This window comes from Piliocolobus tephrosceles, chromosome 1 (assembly GCF_002776525.5).
Source record: "Piliocolobus tephrosceles isolate RC106 chromosome 1, ASM277652v3, whole genome shotgun sequence".
Lineage (NCBI taxonomy): Eukaryota > Metazoa > Chordata > Mammalia > Primates > Cercopithecidae > Piliocolobus > Piliocolobus tephrosceles.
This window is the reverse complement of record NC_045434.1, coordinates 20,168,492-20,179,771: the sequence shown is the minus strand read 5'-3', so window position 1 is coordinate 20,179,771 and position 11,280 is coordinate 20,168,492. Positions and strand designations below refer to the sequence as shown.

Below are 11,280 nucleotides of genomic sequence, written 5' to 3'. Positions count from 1 at the left end.
ACTAATTCTGATCCTCCTTCCTTCCTCTTGTAAGGACCTTGTGATAACATTGGGCCCACTGAGATAATCCAGGTTAATTTCCCTATCTCAAGATTCTTATTCTTAACTTAATCACCTTTGCAAAATCCCTTTTACCATACAAGGTGACATGTTTACAGGTTCTTAGAACTAGGACATGGACATCTTTGAGGGAGGAGGGCATTATTCAGACTACCACAAGAGCACGGCATCAATTTTGTGGCTTGTTATAGAATTGGTCATGTGGAAATATCGGATGGACTAAGTTTGAAAGTCATCATAAAGAATTAAAGAGCCAGACTTTTTGAAACTGTCAAAGACGTAAAAGAGAGGAAAAGAGGAGCTATTGCAGATTGAAGGAGATTCATAAAATATGATGACTAAATACAACACACACGTGATTCTGAAATAGAAAGTTTGGATACTTAGTAAAATTTGAATGGAGTCTGGATTGGATGAGTGTTATATCAATATTGAGAGAAAAACATATGATTATTTTAATGGATGCAGAAAAAGACATTTAAAAAGGAAAAGAACTCCTACAACTCAGTAAGAAAAAGGTACACAACCCAGTAGAAAAATAGAATAACTGAACAATTTACAAAAAAATATTTAAATGGTTAATATGCATATATAAAGGTGCTCAATTCACTTGTTTCAGAGAAATGCAAATTAAAACCTGGATATAATACCACTTAACAAGCAAAAGAATAGCTAAAGGTATAAACAGTATCTAGTGTTGATTAGAATGTAGAACAAGTGAAAGTTTTATAGATTGATGGTGGGAGTGTAAATTGGTACAGACATTCTGAAAAACTGGTGGTATCTACTAGAAACTAAATACATACCCCATGTCCAAGCAATACCAATCCTAAGTATATATAGCCAACAGAAAGGAGTCCATATGTTCATCAAAAGACACATTCATAGAAGCAGAATTCATAATAGCCAAAAATTAGAAAAACCCAATGCTTATCAACAATGTAATGAAGAATAAATTGTGGTATAGTCACAAAATTACAGTAATGATTTTCAAGCTTTTTGGTCTCAGGACATCTTTACTTTTTAAAAAATTTTTGCAGAACCCAAGGAACTTTTGTTTATGTATTTTATATTTTGTTGTATCTATGGCATTTATCATATTGGAAATTAAAACTGAGAAAATTTTGAAAACAAGAATGCACGAACACCATCTATGTATCATGTAGCCTCTGGACAACTCCACTGTACACTCATGAGAGAATGAAGAGACATATTATATAGTACCATTTTATAAAAATGGTTTAGATCTTGTGAACACACTGGAAAAGGTTGCAGGAATCTCAGGAGTCCCCAGATCACATTTTTTAAAAATCTCTGCTTATACAACAATGAAAATGAAAAAACTACAAGATGCAAAAGTATGGATTAGTTTCCCAAGCTTCATGAAGAGGCCTGATACAAAAGAGTACATACTATACAATACCATTTATATAAAAATAACCAGGAGCAGCAAAACTAAACTGTGCTTTTTACCGTCAACATACTACAGGAATAGGACAAAGAGGGAGAACAGGCAGGGCTTCTGGGGTGCTCTTAGTGCTGTTTCTTAATCTGGGTGCTGGTTGTACGAGTGTGTTAGATTTGTGAAAATCCATAGAGCTCTACACTTGTAATACATTTCAGTATGCATATTATACCTCAATAAAGAGTAAGACAAATAAATAAAATATAATAAAAATGTAGTGAGCTGCTGATCTATTTACTTTACTGAGAGCCATAAATTCTTTCCAGATAAGAGTCATTGAGTTTGAGAATTCCAATTTCCCAGCAACAAGCTTTGACTCCAGCCCATCCCTCTGGTCCTCACGCAATTATAGACAATAGTTTGGGTGTAGATGCGCTACCATAATCTGCTTCTTGATCCCCAGCTGTTTCCCAATTACATCTTCACAATAGATACATTTGTCCCTTTTGTCAGTTAGAGAACACTTCTTAGGAAATGCTGGAGAATATCCTGAGGCAATCTGTTTGTCTTTTACCATAATCCCATTCCTAAATCTCCTATTTTCCCATAGTTTCTGTCACTAATTTTACCTTGGATAAAGATTCCTAAACTTTTTTATGCCACAGACACCTGGGGAATGTAAGTGAAGCCTATAGACTCTTTCTCAGAATAATATTTTTACATAAATTTTTTTACTACTTTCTATACTTTTTATTTGTATTTTTACATATTTTATTTTGCATAAAATAAAATGCATAATGCACAGAAAAAATAAATTAAAATATAGTTGTGAAACTATTAAAAACAAATGATACAATATCGGTGTCTATAATTCATGTAAATTAATATTTAAGATATGCAAAATTAATATGTAGCCATGGATCTACTAAAATTTAAAAAATAGTTTTGAATGTAAATGATATTTTAAGATATTTGTGACAACTATAATGTGACATGAAAATATCTGTGAATTCTGTTGGTGACAAATTACAAATATCCATCTGTGGGTTTGTTGGTTCCACATTTATAATTATAGGAAATGCTAAATTTCAGTTAGAGGTTAATGAAAAGAAAGATATCACTTTTCGCTCATTCAAGTTCACACATGCTTTCAATTTTATCAACAGGCTCTCAAAGCACCCAACACACGTGGAGTCCTGATGGAGAACTCATGGGTCACGCTCAGCTTTTCAAACCTGCATAGCTCCAAATTATCAGACGCTTAGTTCACTTGGCTGCAGGTGGACTAAGTATGGCAAAACCATATTTCCCACATTTTTTTTTTTTTTTTTTTTTTTTGTAGACAGGTCACTTTTAGCCCAAGCTTGTCTCTATCCCAGGCATGATAAATGGTCAACACAAATCAACATTGTAAATAGAGGGTTCCTTATGGCTCCATGTCCTACCTCTTGCATCCAATCACTTCCACAATTTAAAATCTGCTACTCACAGTACCCTAATCTGTGTACCAATTTTCTCTCTGTTAGTTTACGTTCCAAATAACATAAATCCCAATTCAAACAGTGTTAACCAATAAGAAGATTTAATAAGCCACATATCAGAAGTTTCATGCAATGGTAGAATTCAGGTTCAGGATGCTTTTAATCAGTAGCTCAACAATGTCATCAAGGTTCCAGATTCTCTGCTCTTCTCTTAGCATTATTTCCCAAAATAAATTCTAAGGAACACTAGCCCAGGAAAGAAGTGTCTGACAAAACAAAGTAACAAAACCTCAGTGAAAAATATCCTCAGGAAACATTTCACAGGATATTCTCATCTTACAGATGCACAGTGTTCATTGGCATATCAATGTATGTACAAATATTAGTCTTAAATCATGGTTTTGTTTAATTTTATAATTTATAGGAAAGAATATGCATAGTCATTTTGTGGAAGGATGCCAATAGCGCTCTGTTTTAGGGCCCAAATTCCTTCTCTTTGATGGGAAGAAAAGTGCCAGTCCTGATGTCTTTCAGGGACCATTCTTCAACAGTGTTCCTTCATGCAAAAAACCCAGAGTAAAGGCATGATTGTTTTGGTTCTGTTCTATAGGAAAGGTGAACTGAACAGTTGAGTCTTTTTATTTTTTTAACTGTTATTTTAGATTCAGGGATGCATGTGCAGGTTTGTGATATAGGTAAACTTGTGTCATGGAGGTTTGTTGTGCAAATAATTTCACCACCCAGGTACTAAGTCTAGTACTCAATAGTTATTTTTTTTTAATCCTCTCTCTCCTTCTACCCTCCTCCCTCAAGTAGGCCCCTGTGTCTGTTGTTCCCCTCTTTGTGTTCATGCATTCTCATCATTTATCCTCCACTTATATGTGAGAACATGTAGTATTTGGTTTTCTGTTTCTGCATTAGTTAGCGAAGGACCACACTTTGAGTGGACATTAAAAACCCAGTGGAGTTTATGAAGCCAACTGTAATGTGAATACTTGGGGGTTGTGAAGTTTAGTTGGCAAGGTCACTGTGAATCAAAATTTATTTCAAATTGAATTTCATCTAGAATGACTTTAAAGTAACTTTATCTACCCTTTCTCAGGGCCAATCACAAGCTGAGAACCCTGGAGCCCATAGCATGCTCACAATGGTCCTACAAAGTTATCTGCAAAATACTTGACACTTATTTGAGTCTTACATGATAATATCTTCAGTGAATTCAGTATTAGAGTTAACTGTTCTTATATTCAGCACAGTTTTTGTGATTGCAAATGACGACCTATAAAAAATCTCCTAAAAGTAGTTTGCTGACAGGTTATAAATCTCCACCGTGCTATCTATAGCTGAAGTCAATCTGCCTAGTTATTACACACCATAGAGTTGATCTGTAATGAGACAAAATAAAAAATGTTTATTTATGGATCTTATTGATTTGTTTCCTTCACAAGACAGTGAGGGAAATCTGTGAGGGCTGGAGTCCATCTGCTTTGTGAGTCTTTGCACTGTCACTTTTCACATGGTTAAAATTTCCCAGGCCAAGAGTTTTCACTAGGCCCACTAGGCTGCAAGAGAGTTGAAGCTCAAATGGTGCCTCATGTCACCCTCTCCTGACTTTGCAAGTCTTCAGGATAGCAAATCCTCCCTGCCCCCCGTGCATTTGGCAACCTTCGACAAGGGGATGGGACGGGTAAGGAGCGCTCTTCATGGGTTTCTTCCTGACTCCCACATTAGCACAGGTAAAGCTCTAAGAAGTCCTGGTGAAAAAAAAAATGTTTAATTTTGTTTTAAGCACTGTTTATAAGCTTATTTGGCAAGAAACCCACTAACATCCTACAGAATCAGTGCTCCACTGAACATGCCTTTGGGAGGCCTTCATTACATGACTTCTCCCTGGCTCTGGCAACCTTTTTCTCTAAAAAGGTTTAGGTGTCTGCATATAGGAGTGTGTATAAAATTTGTATTTTATATTAATTAATTATTATTACTTAAATGAATAGACGTGGGGTCTCACTATGTTTACCAGGCTGTTCTCTAACTTCTGGCCTCTAGTGATCCTCCCACCTCGACCTTCCACAGTGCTGGGATTACAGGTGTGAGCCACTGTTCCTGGCCTAAAAACTTTTAAATGTAGTTTGGATATAACCCAAATGTCTAATAATTCCCTTAGGAAAGTGGGGGAAAGAAGACTGGGGAAGAGATTTCAATTTATTTATAAGATTAATTTGTTTTCTAATGTTTGCTTTCATTCTGGCGTAGAAATGTTAACAGCTCCCTCTCGCAACTGCTGTCATGGGTAAAGGTACTATTCTTTGTCTTCCTCCTATTCTCTAACTACACTTTTTAAATTTGCTCCTTTATAAGTAAACCCTCTTCCAATTATCCTAATTTGAGTGTGCCATCTGTTTTCCCACTGACACACTAGTATTACATGTTTACTATGAGACAGAAAGATTCTAGGTACTTTAGATGAGTTAAATCATTTAATCCCAAAATGTAGCTACATCTATTAACTATATTTTATAGATGAAGTGACTGACATCAGAGAGTTTGGATAACTTGCCTAAGGTCACATAGCTAGTTAGCAACATGGGTTTGAGTAAACCCAAGCAGCATTGCTCCAGAGTACTTGCTTTCAACCATTATACTATGCAGTTTCTCAAATAAATGATTTTGACTATGTAAGATGAAATACATACAGCATTTACAATGAATGACATAGATCAATATGAACCAACATGAGTAGATCTCAAGAATCTAAGGTTAAGGAAAAAAGAGAGCTTCAGAATCACTCCATTTTATGTATATTTTAAAATAAATATGCAAAACTAACTTTAAATTGTTTATGGATATATGTGTGTGTGTTTGTAGTAAATTATAAAAGGTTATTTGAAAGCAAACTAAATGCATCATAATGGTTTTTTTGATAATGGAAGAAAGTGTGTCTAGGGTAGAGAACAAAGGAGATTTCAACTTCACCTGTAATGATTTCTTTGTTTAAAACCACAAAGTAATGAAGAATCTGGGGAAAAAAAAAGAAAAAATTTGGCAATTTTTGATGCTAGGTCATGAGTACATGAATGTTTGCTATATTACCAGTTGTACTAAAGCAAACATTTTTTAAAGCTCAATTCCAAAAAGCAAATAGCAACAATAACACAAAAATTAAAGAAAAAGAAACGTGAATAGTAAATAGAAGGTGAAAGCATGGAGATTAGATATGGAAAAATTCTTAAAAGACCTTTGGCCATAATGGGGAGAGATAGGGAGCTGTGGTTGGTGGTAGGGGTGAGATTAAGGGTAGGTTCTTGAAGAGAGACTGGAGCATGGTTGTGTGATCATGGAGAATGAGCCAAAAGGAAGGGAAAAACTGATGATGAAGATAGAGGGAGATTATATAGAGAGGAGCAAAGCCCTGTAACTGGGAGCAAGGGTGTATGTATGTAGTAATAGAAATGTGAAGGTGTTCGTTTCTAAAGGATTCACCCTGGAGTGAAGTATGGATGTGGTGCAAGGCCTTGAGGAGAAGGTATGAGATAGTCATTTCAGCAAGTGGGAAACTGAACTTAGTAGAGCAAACTAGTAGAATTTCTGGGGAGGGCCAAGTACCCATTTGAAGTTACTGATCACAGATTTAACATGAAATCTGTCTCTCCCGTGTGAGAACCTATATGATTCTCTTCAAGAACGTTTAGTTGCTTGGTGAAATTAGAGTTAGGTTTTGCTATAAGAATACATTGGAGAAACCGGGAGTCAAGGGAGTGTTTGCAAGAGTAATCATACTTTAGTCCCATGGAGCCCAACCATGGGACTAAAGTAGGAAAATAAATAGAAGAGCAATTTGAAGACTGATGAGAAAGTAGAGTTCAGTCAATTGATTATCTGATGAGGTCAAAAGATTATTTTAATGGGATTACTTGATCAGTTAATCTCAAACAATAGGAGATGGTGTCAGAAAATGGAAGGTTTGGATTTGAGATCTTTCAGGTGGAGAAGTTTCTGGTAATGACGAAATTCTGAGTGAATCATTGGTGGAGTGACTGACGCAAAGCTAATTATAAATGAGTGTTTTTAAATCCCTGGTGGAAATGTCAACTGAAGGGAGATTCAGGGGGCCCCTGAATACAGATGACACAATGAATGGAAGATTGTGATCCTGCAGTTGGATTTCTTGGAGCATAGAAGGAAAAGCCAGGAGGGAGAGACAGTTTTGTTTTATTTAGCTTCAAACATGGATTAAATAAAGAAAGAGTTCTGTTTTTGTTGCATAACCAGAAGCCTGGATGTAAGCTCTCCAGGCTGATAAGAGTAGCCACATTATGCCAATAGCCTCCTTTTATCCTTCCTTTAAACCATCTTTAGCTTGTGGTTTTTGCCTCCACACCTGCTGCCTCATGGTTATCAAGATCCATCATCAAGTTAGCATTACACTCAGCAAGAACAGAGAGGAGGGGTACAAAATGAGAGAGCCAGCTGACTCTTCCCCCATTTCAAGTGAGTTCTTGCGAATTCTGTCCAGTATTTTCTGTTTTCACCACATTAACTAAAACCATCTGACATGGCTAATCTTAGATTCAAGGGAAATTTTAATTTTAATTTTTCCTTTAAACCTGGGCATATTTTTGCTCCATTCAAAATCAGTTTTCTTTCTTTTGGAAAAAAGCAAGGAATGCGTAGCAACTAATAGTATCTGCCATGTGTTATATCCAGGACGTGAGTTTAAAGGAATAAATTAATTTTGTGAAACCAAGGAGGCTAGTTAATCTGAAAATAACTATGTATAGCAAAAGGGAAGACTAAATTACTTTTTGATCCTGAGATCCACAGGATACAAGTAAAGAAAACTATATTTATTTTTTCTTATTTGAGGTACAGTTCAATTTCATTGAAGTCCAGGAAGTGGTAGAAATGAAAAGAGAAGAAGAAAAAGATAGGGAGAGTAAGCTAATTCATAAAGACATAGATATAGGAGGGCCAGTGATATGGATGTAAGAGAAAAAGGAATTGGAACAAAATAGTGTGAGATTAATAGTTGAGGAATGGTGAGGCTTCTCTCGGTGCCTGAGGTAAACAGAGACATAATATAGGATCGTGTTGATCCCTAACAGTATATTGGAGGAGGTTGTATATCATTTTGTGGCTGTGGTCTAGATACTTAGGTTAGTGGTGTATCTAACCTAAGTATCTTAGGCTCCCAGGACAGCTGTCCCCTCGACTTACATGAAGAACCATGAGAGAGCTTTGAGGAAGCCTGCTCCTCAGGCTTCACTGGCGCTAAGATGCTGTGTGTCAGTGGCAGGCATGCCCAGCACAGTTATGGAGATTGTGTTCTGCACAATAGCACACGGCCAGAAGAGTTTGGTTATCTGATGAGCCAGTGCCTCTGCCTTGGTGCTTTGAGAATCAAACCATGTACTTAGGTGTTTTGTCCACCTGGAAGAGCCTTTCTTTTTTACTTCTCATTAAGAAAATACTTCTAGGCTATGCTATGATATTTGTGGGTATTCCTATTTATTTAATTAAGTTACTTTTTTTTCAGTAACAGAGAGATTTACTTATACAGGCTCTCCAGCCTGCATGTTTTGGGGGACCCAAAGACAAATAAAACATGTTCCCTATTTATCCTCAAGAAGCTTAGTGTATATCAAGGAAAGAAGACACAATAGCTGTAATCACCCAGACTCAAAGAGCCCCAGCATGTTAGAAATGGAAGGGAACTTAGAGGCCATCTATTCAAATCCCTCATTCAGACACGGGGACCAAAACTAAATAAAAACATTTGTGAAGAAGAAGATTAGGAATTGCAAGACTAATCCTCAATCCAAAAGATGTTTCTTATTTTGTAGAAAAGGAATTAAGTCTAAGACATTTTGGCTCAGAGAGATAAAAAAGGACTTTGTTTTTAAAACGTCCTTCAGTGCTACACTGGATAATATTTGGAGTGAGAACATGGACTTACAGAATGTTCTTCCAACAGAAATTATTTGTCAGGGGAGGATGCTGTTCTCCAGGGAAAGGGACAGCTTTTTTATTGGCCACTACTGACCTTGAGGATAAATACAACATTAGAGTAATTATACCAGAAAAGCAGCTCTCATAAAACTATGTTGACTGTTCTTTTTAGAGACAGAGTAGGACTCCTTGTTTATAAATATTATCCAGAGGCAAAAAGCATGGAGCTGAACCCAACTCCATCCTACTTCTCGTATATTATATGTGGTGAGAGATTCCTGGAATTTCCATTAGAATTATCTTATTCTATAGTTGAGTGGGGTTTAGATACAGTGAGGCCATCTCCCAGAGAAAATTCTATCAAAACATTTAATAATGTAACAAAATATGGGTTTTCCAGTCACAATTCTTTCATGAACCAAGCAAAGAGAGCCAGTGAGAATCCTTCTAAAGTTTCTGTACCTTCACCACCTCCTCAACTAAGGAGTTACCAAAAAAGCCCCCAGCCCCCTCACCTTTTGTTCCCTTAATAAGTTTTCTTAGAATAATCATTTTATTAATTTTCTTTTCACTTTGTCTCAGAATGGACCTACACATTTCCAAACCTCAGCCTTCCCACTCCATTCACTCTGCTCACATCTCATTCTCCTATTAAAATTAATTAACCTTATGGCTCCTTTAGTTAACATCATTTCTCTCCTTCCAATCACCCTTAACCTCCTGAAAAAAGAAATCTTTGCTCATTGCTTTAACTACCTCAATTCCCATTCACTAGCAAATTTCTTACAAATGGAGTTCTGCACCCACAACTTCTCCGACATCATAATCTTCAAGATATTTTTTCAGTCAACTAGCTTAGATAAACTTGAATCAAACCATACCCATCTCACTCCTGTTTACTCCTGGCTTCATTTAGGATTCCTTAATGCTCCTAGCTTGGGTCTTCCATATGCATAATCCAGATTTAAGCTATTCATTACCCTACTCCATTCTCCAGATTCCAACCAAGACACCAACATACGACCAGGTTTAAAAAGCCAGTGTACACAGTAGAGTCAGGCATAGCCAATGTAGAGTCCTGACCTTCGTGTAGTCTATCTTGGGAGAAAACTCTTACAGGAGGCAGTTCCACAAAAGATAAAATCCTAGACAGAAATTAACAGCCATGAGTAAATTCAGTGTCATGGAAAAAATTTTAAATAGCACGCTGGTAATTTCAATAGCAAATCTTTATTGAGTGCTCATTGTGTGTAAGGCACTGTTATAAATGCTTTTAGGCATTGTCTCCTTTAATTTCACTTTATAGAAAATACTGAGGTGCTCAAATTTTAAGTAATTTGCCCAGTGTCACAGTTAGAAAGTGATAGAACTATAGTTTGAATTGGACACTTTTTCTTCAGTCCGTACTCTTAACCACTATATTATACTGCCTCCTAAAAAGTCACTGGAATCCTTTAAAAGTGTTTTTAAAAAATTCAAGGCAATTAAGCCAGGCCATTATATTCATAAAACTAGAACAAGAACAGTTATTCAAAAGAGCCAAATAGAAATCTTAGAAATAAAATGTATAATCATTAAAATGTTTAATTCAGAAATAATTGATAATTCTTTAATAAGAATAAATACATACAGCCTGGTGTGGTGGGTGGCTCATGCCTATAAGCCCAGCACTTTGACAGGACGAGGCAGGTGGATTGCTTGAGCCCAGGAGCTCGAGACCAGCATGGGCAACATGGTAAAACCCTATCGGTACCCCAAAAAATACAACAACAAAAAAAAGAAAATTAGTTGGGCATGGTGGTGCATACCTGTAGTCCCAGCAACTTGGGAGGTTGAGGTGGGAGGATGACTTGAGCCTGACAGGTAGAGGTTGTAGTGAACTGAGATTGCACCACTGCACTCCAGCCTGGCTAATAGAGCCAGACCATGTCTCTAAATAAATAAATAAAATAAAGACATACCAAAAAAAAAAAAAAAAAGAAAGAAAAGAAAAAGAAAATTACAGTTGTAATTTTAAAATAAATATCATACTTAATGAGGAAACACTAGAAAATGTTCACTAATATCAGGAATAAGGCAAAAACATGCCCTTCTCAATATTGTACTATAGATATTAGATAACATAATCAAAGAAAATCAATTAGAGTCATACAGTTTGGTAAAGAAAAAGAAAACCATCCCTTTTTGCAGAAGGCATGACAGCAGGCCTCAAATACCCTAGAGAATTGACAATAAAACTACCTTGAACAATAATATAATTCAGTGAGGTATCATAATATACAATTAATAGGCTAGGCACAGTGGCTCACACCTGTAATCCCAGCACTTTGGGAGGCTGAGGCGGGCAGATCACGAGGTCAGGAGTTTGAGACCAGCCTGGCCAAT

The 11,280-nt window shown here is 36.4% G+C and overlaps 1 long non-coding RNA gene across 1 annotated transcript in view; it reads right to left on the bottom strand.

Annotated features, from left to right (window-relative positions):
* Nucleotides 1–7,802: 7,802 nt before the first annotated feature.
* Nucleotides 7,803–11,280, bottom strand: part of LOC111539273 — a 52,521-nt gene continuing 49,043 nt past the window's right edge. Inside the window, exon 4 of the long non-coding RNA XR_002730624.1 lies at nt 7,803–10,040. This is a non-coding gene — a long non-coding RNA (uncharacterized LOC111539273). The remainder of the gene's footprint in view (nt 10,041–11,280) is intronic.